The sequence below is a fragment of the Toxorhynchites rutilus genome, chromosome 3 (assembly GCF_029784135.1).
Source record: "Toxorhynchites rutilus septentrionalis strain SRP chromosome 3, ASM2978413v1, whole genome shotgun sequence".
In the NCBI taxonomy this organism is placed as follows: domain Eukaryota; kingdom Metazoa; phylum Arthropoda; class Insecta; order Diptera; family Culicidae; genus Toxorhynchites; species Toxorhynchites rutilus.
This window is the reverse complement of record NC_073746.1, coordinates 308,864,621-308,880,463: the sequence shown is the minus strand read 5'-3', so window position 1 is coordinate 308,880,463 and position 15,843 is coordinate 308,864,621. Positions and strand designations below refer to the sequence as shown.

The window sequence follows — 15,843 nt, the reverse complement described above, 5'->3', positions numbered from 1 at the left end:
AAAACGATCTAAACAATTTCAGAATGCTCAAAAATTGAATAATCTTTGTGACTGTAATTTTTTTGTAAGATACACTTTATTCAGGAGTTCATAGTTCTGATGTCACTCGATCGCCCTAAAGTGCTATGTTGACTCAAATTCCGAACACTTAATTTAAAAAATAAAATTTACTGAACATCAAAGTTGTTTTAATAGCTAATGTTGTTATACGAAAGGGTATACCCTGAAGAATATCGAGGATTTGTTTATTCAATTATTTATAACATTGATGTTCAGTAAATTTAGTGTTCGAAATTTGAATCTGTTCGGAATATTCGGTAAAAACGGTATTACTATTCCAAACGATCTTGTGTTTTCCGAAATGTTAGGCGTCGTACCATAGGTATCTTGAAGAAAATGTTGCGGAAGGTTTTAAAAGAATTTACTATAACTAAAGCTCATTGAGTCATAAACAATCATCCAAAACTAAATTCCTCGAAAGCAACACAACTGAAGCGGATGAGCAAAACAATCGGAATAATTCGGATCCAGTGAAGCCACCAAATGGTCAACAAGCAACAGCTCAACTTCCCTTAGTCGGGTGAAAGGAAAGGTCACGAACAAAAATGCTGAGCAGTAAGATTGATTCGCTGCATTAATAACACCTTAATCTGTCTCTTGTCGGTTGAGAAAGGTCACAGCAATCGTAACCTGTTTGGAACTCGAATGCTAAAACATTGCTTTGCGCAAAACAACGGAGGCATCAAACCCACCTTTTCTCCCCAGTATTGCTGCGCGATTTCCGTGCCAATATCAATGAAAAAAAAACAGCATTGGATACCAACGCTAAACGGAAAACGAAAACTGTTTCACGAGGCGCACTATTTTTCACCGCGTCACACTTTCTTCGGCAACTTCAGCAACCATATGGGTTATTTAGCAACCACAGGGCAGCAACTGCAGCATCATCATTATATTGGATCAGACGTGATTTGTAGCAAGTGGCGAAATCAGCGTCATAATACATGTGCTTGCTACTTAGCACTGAGTTGCAGTGCAATCAATCAAAATGCACACACGTGAACGCGGGAAGAAAACACGGCGCACGATTTGGCCACACGCGATCCGATGTTTGCGGTCAACACGAACTGAACCGCGTTCAGATCGAAGTAGGTCGTTTAGAGGCGAATGAACTGCAAAGTTTAAAGCCTCTTAAAAACAAAGAAAGAAGAAGAAGTAGGTCGGTCACTTCACTGTCTGATTACTAACCGAAGAAGAGCTTTTGTTTACGATTATTTTGCGGTGGATTTGAACGGAGACGAACAAACACGCAAGCGGATGGGACGCTTAACGCGGCGCGGCGACGCGATAAATGCACACGACGACTACTTCGATCGAGGACGGGCGATCAACTGGTACTCGTGCAACCACCATTGGCGGTATTAGGTTGCGAAGCGATCGTACCGGATTGTGAGCGGTCTGCACGCTGGGAACTCATTCTCATTGATGAAAAGAGAAGTGGTTGGCGCTTAGAGTTGTTGTTAGCCCAAGCACGTGGTTCAGAATGAATTGTTTCGCGTACATGTGTCTTGAAGAGTTAAAAGGTTAAAAGGTAAAATAATTCGATTATCTACATCTAATAAACGGAATCCATTTATATTAAGTTCATTGGTAGGAGTTATATATGAATCAAATTCTAAATTAGTAAAATTTGAATATTCATATCTTCAATATCATTGATGTCCAATAGTTTTTAGAGTAATTAAAGGGTTATTAATTTCATCTATTAAATATAAAAGGCGAAGAGAGGGAAAGGCGATAAATATAAGAATAATTGCAGGTAGAATCGTTCAAATAATTTCAATTGTTTGGCCATGAAGAAGATATCGATTGGTAAATTTATTAAAAAATAATATAATTATAATATAAGCAAATAATGTTTGTAATTATAATAACAAACTATTTTATAGTATGATCATGAAAAAAATTTAATTGTTCTATTAAAGGAGAAATTCTATTTTGTAATCCTAAATAAGATCATGTTGCCATTTTCTAATAAAAGAAAAAATCTTTATATATGAAGCTTAAATTCATTGCACTATTCTGCCATATTAGAAATTTGATGATAAAATAGGAAGTTCTGAATATGTATGTTCTATAGGAGGTATAGAATGATATCATTCAATTGAAGAAGAAAGCTGTATAGGAAATGAAGGGGTTCGTTTAGTAATTATGCTTTCTCAAATAATAAATAAGAAAAATAGAATAGCAATTAATGAAATAGAACTACCTAGAGAAGATATTATATTTCATGTCAAATAACTATCTGGAAAATCTGAATAACGACGAGGTATTCCTGCTAATCCTAAAATATTTTGGGGAAAAAATGTTAAATTTACTCCAATAAATATAATTATAAATTGAATTTTTAGTCATAAAGGGTTTATACCTAATCCTGTTGTTGATGATGATTGTTACCTGAAATGAGAAAAAGAAATTAAAGAAAAAAGAAAATATTAATTAATAATACACAGTATTTGTACTTACCTTGGACTCCAATTATACTTACCTTGCATCAAACCTGAATTGTAATCTTTGAACTCACCTTTGTAAACTACTAAACGCATCTGGATATTATCTGTCATTTGAAGTAAGAAATAATAAACAGTTGAAATAGGAAATTTGCACCGATCAGGCGCCTTGTGTAATCTCTCCGTTACCCGAAAAGAAGTCCTTCTCGAAGCTAGGCACGATCATCGTTTGATTGTCGCGGTGTTTTATCCCTCGTAATTCAAGGCTCTCCCACAACGTCGTTCGCCCGGATAAAACCACATCCCGAATAAGGAAGAAGAAGCTGCTGAGAAAGTGCGTTCCCCATCAACACCTTTTAATAAGGGGTATCAATGAATAAATCCTGCTATAATTGCAAATACTGCTCCTATAGAAAGAACATAATGAAAATGAGCTACTACATAATAAGTATCATGAAGAACAATATCAATTGAAGAATTTGCTAAAATTACACCTGTTAATCCCCCTACAGTAAATAAAAAAACAAATCCTAATGATCATAATAATGTAGGGTTATAACTTAGTTGAGTTCCATGAAGAGTGGCTAATCAACTAAAAATTTTAATTCCTGTGGGAACTGCAATAATTATAGTAGCTGGGGTAAAGTAAGCTCGAGTATCAACATCTATACCAACTGTACATATATGATGGGCTCATACAATAAATCCTAAAAGTCCAATAGCTAGTATAGCATAAATTATTCCTAAAGTTCCAAATGTTTCCTTTTTACCTCTTTCTTGAGTAATAATATGAGAAATTATTCCAAATCCTGGAAGAATTAAAATATATACCTCTGGATGTCCAAAAAATCAAAATAAGTGTTGATAAAGAATTGGATCACCTCCTCCAATTGGATCAAAAAATGAAGTATTTAAGTTACGGTCTGTAAGAAGTATAGTAATAGCTCCCGCTAATACTGGTAAAGATAAAAGAAGAAGAATTGCTGTAATAATTACTGATCATACAAATAAAGGTATTCGATTTAAAGAAATATTAATAATAGTAGTAATAAAAATAATAGCCCCTAAAATTGAGGAAACTCCTGCTAAATGAAGAGAAAAAGTTGTTAAATCAACAGATGATCCATTATGAGCAATATTAGATGAAAGAGGGGGGTAAACTGTTCAACCACTTCCTGATCCATTTTCAACTATTCTACTTGAAAGTAGTAAGGTAATAGATGGGGGAAGAAGTGAAAATCTTATATTATTTATTCGTGGAAATGCTATATCAGGAGCTCCTAGTATTAAAGGAACTAATCAATTACCAAATCCTCCAATTATAATAGGTATTACTATGAAAAAAAAATATTACAAATGCATGGGCGGTTACAATTACATTATAAATTTGGTCATTACCAATAAATATTCCTGGTTGTCTTAATTCTAAACGAATTAAAATTCTTTTTGATGTTCCAATTATTCCTGCTCATGCTCCAAAAATAAAATATAAAGTTCCAATATCTTTATGATTAGTAGAAAATAGCCATTGTCGCGATTGAATGGCTGAAATTTAGGCAATAAATTGTAAATTTATTTATAAGAATATTTTCTTTTTAATCAAACTTTATAGTCAATAATGATATTAGATTGCAATTCTGAAGGAATAATGAATAATTATTAAAGTTTAAGAATTAAAGGATTTCTACAAGTATTTTTAGCTTTGAAAACTAATAGTTTTATTAACTTAAACTCTTTATAAGATTAAATAAAATGAAAAAATTATTATTAATCCTATAATAGAGATAAAATTTATAAATAAAATTATTTAGAAGAGAATTGTTATTAAATTTTTTTATAATTCATGGATTTTTATAGAAATTTAATATATAAATTCTATATGATATTCGTAAATAATAAAATAATGTAATTAAAGTTATACAAACTGCTATAAATATTAAAAAATAATGATTTATTTTTGTTAAATTTTCAATAATTATTCATTTAGGGAAGAATCCTAAAAATGGGGGGAGTCCTCCTAAAGATAATAAATTAATGAAAATTATAAATTTAATAATTGGGTTTATTAATGAAAAGTTATAAATTTGATTAAAATAATATAACTTAAAATTATTGAAAATTAAAATAATAGCAGATGATAGGAAAGAGTATAAAAAGAAATATAGAAATATATTAGGGGAATAAATGAAAGTAAATTAATTTCTAATCCTATTCAAACTCCTAATCAAGAGTTTGAAGAAATTGTTAATAAAGTTCCAAAAATTAATGTTATTATAAAAATATTATTTGAAAATTTTTTAATTAAAAAGAAAAGGATTATAACCTTTATAAATGGGGTATGAGCCCAGTAGCTTAATTTAGCTTATCTTTTTAAATATAATTGAATTATATAAATATATTTTAGTGTATGATGCACAAAAATTTTTGAAATTTTTAGAAATAGTTTGATTCTATTAAATATAATGAATAAAAATTTTAAATTTTTATAATTTACCCTATCAAGGTAATCCTTTTATCAGGCAATTCATTTTTTTTTTGTTATTATAAGTAAAAAAAAAATAGCATGATTAAGATTTAATTTTGAAAGGCAATTAAAATAAAGTCTATAAATGTCTATTTTTAAAATTTTTAATTTAAATTTAATTTAAATAATTATTTAACCTAGAACTTGTCGTTACAGAACAAACCAGCCAACATAAGATCGTATAACTTTTCACATGGAATGATGTATAAAATTAGATAAAATTATAATCGTATATAATGGGTGTGCCCACTGACCATTTTGACTATTTTGGCAACTGTCATTTGTGGGTGTTTAGTCCAATTTGCCATTTCGTCATTCCTATTAACCAGCAGCGGAGTGTGCAGGTGGCAAACTCGGCATTTGCCGGGGACGCTGATCCTTTGGGCGCCAAAATTCAAGAATTTTCAATAGTTATTTTTTCCTCGTATGTATTATATATTTCATCTTTCAATGTTATAGGGGGATCCTGCTCGGGTCTTTCAAATCGCCGACATGTTTTGAAACCAATCCGAATGTTTCGACGTCCAATTTGTTTGTCCTTCTCCTTCTCTACTTCCGGATTCACGACCCTATTCGTGATATAACTCCCGCCGCGTCATATTTGAAATAAGGATTCTACATCGATTAATTACTTAAGGGGGTAGTACACTATGAACATCATAAAATGTATGTGATTTTCGCGATTTCAACGAGGAAATAAATTACTATCATTAATCTGAACTTCTTCCTGAGCCACGATTAATCTTGGGAGACTTCAACTCTCACGGAACTGCCTGGGGGGAACAGTACGACGACTATCGTTCATCGTTGATATATGACCTTTGTAACAGCTTCAATATGAGCGTTTTGAATACTGGGGAAACAACACGTGTACCTAAACCTCCTGCTAACCCAAGTGCTCTTGACCTTTCGCTTTGCTCGAATTCACTATCGTTAGATTGCAAGTGGAATGTAATCCAGGACCCCAACGGTAGTGATCACTTGCCAATCAAAATTTCCATCACCATTGGGTCGAATTCTTCTGAATCTATAAACATGGCATATGACCTCACAAGACACATTGACTGGAAAAAATATGCGGACGCGATTGCTCTAGCCATCAATTCCAGAGATGGTTTACCTCCATTGGAGGAGTATAACTTCCTTTCTCGTTTGATCTATGACAGCGCAGTTCGCGCTCAAACGAAACCCATTCCAGGTTCCACCATTTCCCGAAGGCCTCCCAATCTATGGTGGGATAGCCAATGTTCCAAGCTTTATATAGAAAAATCGAATGCATTTAAAGCTTTTCGGAAACGTGGAACTCCTGAAAATTTTCTAACGTATTTAGCCCTTGAGAATCAGTTCAAAAATTTGATCAAAGGGAAAAAACGTGCTTATTGGCGAAATTTCGTGGGAGGTTTGTCACGAGAAACGTCAATGAAAAAATTATGGAAAGTGGCTCGAAACATGAGAAATCGCTCTTCAACGAATGAAAGCGAAGAATATTCACATCGATGGATTTTTAATTTTGCACGAAAGGTTTGTCCCGATTCCGCTCCCGTGCAAAAAATTGTTCGAAATATACCACAAGATAGGTGCGATCTTGATTATGAGTTTTCGATGGTAGAATTCTCTCTTGCTCTCCTTTCATGTAACAATTCTGCTCCGGGATCGGATCGAATTAAGTTCAACTTGTTGAAAAACCTCCCTGATATGGCGAAACATTGAATTTATTCAATCGGTTTCTGGAACATAATATTGTTCCAGATGATTGGAGACAAGTACGAGTTATAGCTATTCAAAAACCCGGAAAACCCGCGTCCGACTTCAATTCGTACCGCCCAATAGCAATGCTGTCTTGTATACGGAAATTGTTGGAGAAAATGATCTTGTTTCGCCTTGATCGATGGGTTGAAACGAATGGCCTACTCTCAGATACACAATATGGGTTCCGCAGGGACAAGGGGACAAATGATTGTCTTGCGTTGCTTTCTTCAGAAATTCAAATGGCTTACGCCGAAAAAAAAACAAATGGCTTCAGTATTCTTGGACATAAAGGGGGCCTTTGATTCAGTTTCAATAGAGATCCTGTCAGACAAATTATACTCTCGGGGTCTGCCGCCTCTATTGAATAATATGTCATATAACTTGCTTTGTGAGAAACATTTGAATTTTTCTCACGGGGATTCGACAGTAAGTCGGGTCTCCTACATGGGACTCCCCCAGGGCTCATGTTTAAGCCCCCTTTTGTACAACATCTATGTAAGCGACATCGACAATTGCCTTACACAAAATTGCAGCCTAAGACAACTTGCAGATGATGGAGTGGTGTCTGTCGTAGGATCAAACGAATCCGACCTGCAAGGACCCTTACAAGATACTTTGAACAATTTTTCAACCTGGGCCATTGGGCTAGGGATCGAATTCTCCACGGAGAAAACAGAGATGGTGGTTTTTTCTAGGAAGCATAGACCAGCAAAACCAAAGCTTCAACTTTTGGGTAAACCGATCACTCATGCTATGTCATTCAAATATCTTGGGGTCTGGTTCGACTCCAAATGTACTTGGGGGGCCCATATTAGGTATCTGAGTAAAAAATGTCAACAAAGAATAAACTTTCTCCGTACAATTACCGGCACCTGGTGGGGAGCCCACCCAGAAGATCTTATAATGTTGTATCGATCAACTATTCTCTCAGTGATGGAGTATGGCAGTTTCTGTTTTCAATCAGCTGCCAAAACACACCTCATTAAACTCGAGCGAATTCAGTATCTTTGTCTCCGTATTGCGTTGGGATGTATGTCCTCAACGCATACCATGAGTCTCGAGGTTTTGGCAGGCGTACTCCCACTAAAAGATCGCTTCAATTTATTATCTCTTCGGTTCCTCATCCGGTGTAAGGTTATGAACCCATTGGTGATCGGAAATTTTGAGCAGCTGATCGAGCTAAATTTTCATTCTGGATTCATGAGCTCATATCATGAAATCGTCTCCATGCAGGTTGATCCTTCTTCGTATATTCCCAACCGTGTTTGTTTTCCTGACTACATCAATTCCTCTGTGCATTTTGATCTGTCCATGAAGCAGGATATCCATGGAATTCCAGATTATCATCGATCGGGGATCGTTCCTACGATTTTCGAAGCAAAGTATGTGATAATATGTGATAATTTGATAATATGTACTTTACTGATGGGTCCTCTATGAATGAGTCCACAGGATTTGGAGTGTTCAACAATTTTTTTAGCACCTCACACAGTCTTCAGTATCCTTGCTCAGTGTATATTGCTGAATTGGCAGCAATACACTGGGCGCTGGACAGCGTCGCCTCACGACCTGTTGAACACTATTACATTGTAACGGATAGTCTGAGCTCTGTCGAAGCTATCCGTTCAGTGAGGCCGGAAAAGCACTCGCCGTACTTCCTTGAGAGAATACGAGAAATTTTGAGTGCTTTATCCAGACGCTGTTATGTCATTACCTTTGTCTGGGTCCCTTCACATTGCTCAATTCCGGGTAATGAGAGGGCTGACTCATTAGCAAAGGTAGGTGCAATTGAAGGCGAAATTTATCAGCGTCAAATCGCCTTCAATGAATTTTATTCTTTAGTTCGTAAAAATACCATCGTTAACTGGCAACGCAAACGGAACGAAGATGAATTGGGCCGGTGGCTCCACTCAATTATCCCTAAGGTTAGCCTCAATCCGTGGTTCAAAAGTCTGGACTTGAGTCGGGACTTTATTTGCACCTTCTCCCGACTCATGTCCAATCACTGTTCGTTAGACGCGCTGCTTTTTCGTTTTAATCTTGCCGACAGCAATCTCTGCGGTTGTGGCCATGGTTACCACGACATCGAACACGTTGTTTGGTCGTGCGAGTTGTATCTTGTCGCCAGATCGAATTTAGAAAACTCCCTTCGGGCTGGAGGAAAGCAGTCCAATGTGCCGGTGAGAGATGTGTTGGCTCGGTTAGACCTTGATTACATGTCCCAAATATATGTTTTCCTTAAAGCTATCGATCTTCGAGTGTGATTGTTCATACATCCTTTTCCCCTCCTTTTCGTCCTTCGCGAGCTATCGGTTCCCTTCCTACTAACAATAGAATAAGTTAAATTGTAAACACATATTAAATGTAAGGATAGTTTTAAGAATTGAGTGTGAAGTGTCAGTGTGAATGAGAATGTGAATGTGAATGTGAGTGCGAGTGTAAACACACATCTCCTTACATCCCATCCTTTTCCTAATGAAAATGTGTCACCCTTCTAAACTCGAGTCGACCGCGAGTAATCGGTTTCCTATTTCATTAACCATAGAATTAAGGAAACAACATGTTGATATATGCTAGTTGAAATATAGTTAAGAGTTTGGCTCCATTAAACTTATGTAACTGAGCCTGTAAAAATAATCGTATTAATAAAAAAAAAAAATTAATCTGATATCATAATTTTATTAGGTATATATTACTCAACAAAGAAATAATATATTGATGTCAATTGGACTGTCCCCGGAATAGCCGCAACCGGTTTGCTGAACCCTTGCAGCCAAAACCTTGTAAACTGGTGGGAGTTCTACAAGTTTTTCTAGTGGACCAATTTCAACCAATGTTTGTTTTACGTACTTTGGTATATTTCTTGTCATTGTACGTAGGATTTCTTCCAAAATATTGATTTTTGACGAAATAGCGACGTTTTTTTGTAAAAAAAAAAGGGTTTTTGCCTCGAAAATCGAGACAAAAACATTCACCAAAATTTTATTTTTCAAAATACCAAAAAATCCTACGTACGATAACAGGAAATTTAGAATCTGGGAAAAACTATTTCATAAAAATCGGATGGACCGTTCCTGAGGTAGAACTCCCACCAGTTTTCAAAACTTAGTTTCGAGAAAAACGCGTTTGAAAATTTGGATCCGCGCTCCTTACGCAAATACTTAGGCCCACTTAATGGCTTGTAACTTTGGAACGGAGCATCGGATAAATCTGGAACAAAAACTACAGTAAAGTAGACATCCCAGAGAACATTTTAAGTCAGAGATATTTTTTTATTTTTTTCAATTTTCCATAGTGTACTACCACCTTAAGTCTGATCCCATATAGGTTATCTACTACCAGGCGTCAAATCTACATAAATTTATTTGAAGCGACTATGCTCATTTTTAAAGGAGTGGGATAATCGAATAGAGCAAGATCTGGGGAGTACTGATGATGTGGTGAAACGTCCCAATCAAATTGTAATATTTTTTGCCTTACGGCCAACGCAACATGCGGTCTTGTGCTGTCGTGATGGACAGCGACATCTCGTCGGTTCGCCAATTATGACCGCTATGGTGGCTTTCCATTGATCCCATTAATTGCAATATTTGCTAGCGTTGGTCGTATCACCTTGAGGAAAGAACTCTAGTACATTACACCTTTCCAGTCCCACTAAATGCAAAAAAGAACCTTCTTCGGATGAAGTCCATGCTTTGCAATAGTAGAAGGTCTATTTTCCTTAGACCAAGTGCGTTTTCGATGTACATTTTGGTATAAAATCCAGGTCCAGTGACAAACCTTGAAGAAAAAATCCCTGTCATGTCACTGGAGAAGCAAATCGCAAGTAAAGACGCCTCAACACAATCAATTTATAATGTTATGATTCTTCTAGACACGATAAATACGACATTCGAACACGAATAGATTGAGCAGAAACCTGAGCATCAATCTAATAAAATCTTTATCAACGTTTCACTTTTTGAACCAGGCTCTCTCGTTGAAACTTCGGGGTGAATAGAGTATAATCATCTTCGAAGATCGCCACTCCATTGAGTCAACTGACATTGACTCACCTTGTAAAACAAAAAATTAACATGAAATGGATAAAGTCCGATTGTAGGCAAAAAAAAATGCCGTTGCGTCGTGGAGGAAAGTGAGTGGCGAGTAATATCGAAATAACATACCCATTTTATTCGTCAAATTGTTTTATTGTTATACTACAATCACTGTTTGTGTTTTATGCAGAAAAAAATGCTGGATAAATTTCCCATCCAACAGTATACAGCTTTTCGCGTAATTTTCCGAGACGAACCCAGCCCAGGTGGTTGAAAGTAACAAAAATAAAGAATTAAAACAAAAATTGCGTTATATGCGTTTGAAATACCTTGATCATTCGTTACATGTCTCATTTTCAATTTCGTAGAACGACCCTTTATCTAGAAATCAAAGACGTAGTCCTACATGGTACAAATTGATAAAAAGACGGGACAATAAAAATGGTCGAAAAAATGATACTGTCCCGTTCAAAATGGTACGTTTGGTCAGACTAGGTATAAGTGAGTAGTTTTCTCAGAATATCACAATCTCAAAACTAGTGAAAAAATCAAAGAGTTTTTTTTTGGGTGCCATTTTCATAGTTTACCGGCGGCGCTGTCTACCCTCACTACGCCTCTACTACTGACACCTTATAGCGAATTCGTTTTTGTTCAGTTTCAACCTCAGTGCCGCACTAACTGCTGTCAAAACGTTTTTTTATTCAGTCATAGCGAATTAGTTTTTAAAACTGAGTCAGTGCCAAACTGACTCTGTAATAAAAAAACGTTTTCAGTTTCACGAATGCGGTGGTTTGTTGGTGTGCGTTATATAGTCTGATTTGTTTATATTTACGACGGCAAATGTACAGTGTCGACGTCTGGTGGTGATATTAGTGCTTGGGAGGTAAATTGTTCTCCATCAGATCAGAAGGGCCAAGTGCAGTGTAAACATATAAGAGTTTGAATGAAAAATTTTACTTAATATTGTTTGATTACCTAACACATGTAGTTCTGACACTCACTTAACTATTTGTCGATGCATTTCCTGTTTGTTCCACAAATAATTACTATTATAATATAAAACCATCATTAGACACAGTTTTCGTTCAATATTCTGCGATATCGGAAAAAAACTTTTATTTAATCACATAAAATAAATATTCGATACGTTAAAGTAAATTTTCATTCATAATTTTGATTTTGAAATTTATTCCACCTGAATATCCATCATTATTTTCACCTCCCAATGAAAGCACACGTAGCTTAATGCCGTCTACTCTACTCTTCAAAATCAGAATCCGAATTGGATTACGATTCCAATAATACAAAAGCAAAAGCAGCAGGTTTTCCATTTTCATAGTCTTTATTTTTAGATTTTCCAAAACAATATTCGGAACTTGACAGTTCAGTATAGTTGTATTGGTGAACCCGAGTGCCAACCCGTGAAACATCTCAGTGCGAAACTAACAGCTTTCGGGGCGAACTAGTGCGAAACTGAGTGAATAAAAAAACGTTTTGACAGCAGTTAGTGCGGCACTGAGGTTGAAACTGAACAAAAACGAATTCGCTATCAGTTTCGCACTCAGTGTCGCACTGAAATTGACAATCACGCTCTTCTCATCAATTGAAAAAGTGTGGAAGAATATATTCCCTCGAGAAACGCTATCATGAGCAACGCCGACACAGCCTTTGCTATTGCCAGACCAACGTGTGTTCAAACAAATAATGAAATCTTTAATGAACTTAATTAGAACACTACACGAAATCGGTCCCCCACGTTGCTGCTATTCTGTTCAATGACGAAAGAGGATTACCTCTTGCACACATTTTTAGTACGGTTAATTGACAAAATACGCGGTAAGGAAATCGGTTTTGATTTCCTATCTAATGGTATACATCATAACATATATCGCAATAACGATTTTGCATACTATGCTTTTGAAATCTCTCAATTAATCGTTACATGCCTCGACAAAGTTTTAGACCTTCTTAAAATATAAACTTTTATCGAAGAGATCAACTTTCTATCTTTTATAGTTTTTGGAATATAAGTAATTTTTGTATGAAGACTCCTGAAAAAATAATGTTTTGCTCGTAACATTTTTGTGTGTAAATTATAACGTTTGACATGTTCTTGACATGTTTCTAAATAGAGAAAAGTTAGCAGAGCATGTAAATTGCGATAATTTATACCTAATGCTTCAGGACAGCATTGTTGGTGTAACGTCATTGTTTCCGTCGCAGTTCCATTTGCCAATTACGTTTGTTTTTCCGTGTTGTTTATTACCAGACTCGCTCGTGCCGCATTATACTAGTCAACATTATCATATTACTCTATACCTGTATCGTGTCGTAGCGTTGTGTATGAGTATTTTTCATGCTTTTGTTGTGAATATTCTAATGTATTGACACCGCCATCGCCTATTCCTACTCGCTCATATTCTCTCATCGATTCGAAGTGCCACCACGTAGCAAATCTTGGAAGCTTCGAAGCTTGTCCTTCCATCAGTGGCTGCATAACTGTAGGCGTTTCCAACAACTGTTATCACCGTACTCTAGTGCGACATTGAAATTCAGCTGGTTCGTGATCTTCAAACTTGTTCTGGAATATGGATACATGTCAAGATTGTTCACGATCCTTGAGTTCCGGGAAGGTAATCACGTGCAGTGGTTCGTGTAGCTTTATTTTCCACCACACTTGTGTAGGATTAACCAAGCTGCATTACTCAGCATGGTCAGCACGAGTTGGACTACTTTGGTTTTGTGAATCATGTCGACTAAATTTTAACCCAGCTACGTACAATCGCGAAAAAATTATTATAAAAGCGTTACGCGAGCTGCTGATACGTACGGACTCCATGGATACACGTTTAGGAAACTACGGCGATAATCTTCGTACTATCAATAAAACCACAACAACAGCAACTCAGACAAACCAGCCAATCGCTAGACAAGTCAACTTTCCTCCACAACATCGATCAGCTCAATCTAGATGATACCATCGATCCTATAAATCGCTCGAGGTCATGTGACGAATCATCTTTCATTGAAGTATTGGATGAAGTTAACAGCTCAGTTGCACAACAACCGGACAAGCTCGTTGTAGGAAACAGACGCGTGAAAATCCTGTCGAACTTGCAGTCTAGGCCTACATCTCAGGCAATTGCATCCACATCGGCAGCGCAAATTGGAAAGTCGAATGATTTATCTGCGAACGAGCCTCTATCTAATGCTCCAAACGAAGGTAGTACTAATAGATCTAGTTCAGCTACTTCCGTACATCACAACTTGCTCAGCAACAGTAACCACAATATTACTCGGAATACTACTGGGACTTTGATTGTTGCCAAAGTCAGACAACCGACTAACGATATGGTAGATTTCTACGTGACTCCATTCACCCCAGAACAAAAAGAATGTGGTATAAAACAACATTTTTTTTTTTTTTTTTTTTTTATCTGTATTATAGTGACTTTCAACTCATTTGGCTGGTTCGTCACTTTTACTTCCATTTTTGGAAGAATGTCGGGAGTGAGAATTGAACTCGTGACCTTTAGCGTGAGAGGCATGGATGTTACCACTACGCCAGATCGCCTCCATAAAACAACATGTTCATGAGATAGCAAATGTAGACCCATCGTTAGTCAGCGTAGTCAAGCTGGTTCCCCGTGGTAAACGTCTGGAAGATCTATCTTTTGTCTCTTTTAAAGTGACCGTGAATAAAGCTGTGTCCAACGTAGTAGGCGATACTTGGTACTGGCCAGAAGGAGTCACCATCCGTGTTTTCGATTACGACCAAAAAAAAAAACGGCCCTACGTGATTACGCCGTTCGATTTCATGGAATAGTATGTTGGAGTAGCACATTAGGTTGGTCACAGTTGAACGATGTGGTATGAATCCGTGCTGATAGTCAGAGATAATCGGCTTTGCTGCATTAAGCATGACGTTGTGCATTAGAGATTCCAAAACTTTTCCCAAACAACTGAGAATCGAAATTCCCCTGTAATTGACAACATTGTATAAACTGCCAGATTTGTGGACAGGAATCATTGAAGCTGCTTTCCATAAACTTGGAAAGCATCTCTGTTCTATTGAACTGTTAAATATCATCGTCAAAGGAACGACCAAAGATACAGCGCAGTTTTTTACTAACAAAGGTGGCAGAGCATCCACTCCGGCTCCTTTCGAAGCATCCAATCTGACCAATGCACCAAGTACTTCATCGTTGGAAAATCCGAAGATCGGAAGGTGAATATTATGGGTTGGCACGTTATTGAAACATCCCGGGCGAGGTACAGGTGAAGTTGAACAATACACACTTTGGAAAAAGTTAGAAAAAAGATTGGCAGCTTCGTTAGCTGTGCTGGCTGTGTAGTCATTATATGTGACATTGGTTGGCACGCGGTTGTTAGCTTTTTGTCCTTTAACGTACCTCCAGAACATCGATGGGTTTTGTTTCAAGTTTGATTCCACTCTTGATAAGTATTGTTGATAGGTGGAGATGTTTAATTCATTGTACGATGACTCTATTCCACGTAACCACTCTCTATTCACATCAGACCTGTGAGCAAAAAATCGTTTGCGTGCTTTCCTCAGTCGGTTACGCAAGTTGCGAAGCTCAGTTGTCCACCAAGGTTTTTTACTAACGTTGCTTGAATTACGACGACGGCGCGGAACATTTGAGCGGATTATTTCGATCAGTTTGTCGTAGAATATGAGGACGTTTTCGTTAACAGACTGTCTATTCAGAAAATGTTGCCAGTCGATGGACGAAAACGCGGCATTCAGCGAGTCGAAATTGCTACGTCTGTAGTCCAAGTCGAATTCATCCGTAGCAGAGTGAAGTTGGTGGTATGTGACCGAACTCTGTATGTCCACCAACAGAATAAACGGTGGGTGATGTGTGTCGATGGGCAACAGTGTAAGTGGTGGTTCGAATACCTCAGTTATATCAGGAGAACTCGTGAAGGCTAAATCCAGAAGTCTGTTGTTAGAGTTGACATATGAGTTCACCTGAACCAAACCACACGACGAGATTGGATC

General features: G+C 36.8%; 1 protein-coding gene across 1 annotated transcript in view; it reads right to left on the bottom strand.

Annotated features, from left to right (window-relative positions):
• LOC129778502 (inositol-trisphosphate 3-kinase A) overlaps nucleotides 1–1,373 on the bottom strand; it is a 511,575-nt gene extending 510,202 nt beyond the window's left edge. Inside the window, exon 1 of the mRNA XM_055785428.1 lies at nucleotides 753–1,373. The gene's annotated coding sequence lies outside the window, so the exon portion shown is untranslated. The remainder of the gene's footprint in view (nucleotides 1–752) is intronic.
• Between the last annotated feature and the right edge of the window lie 14,470 nt (nucleotides 1,374–15,843).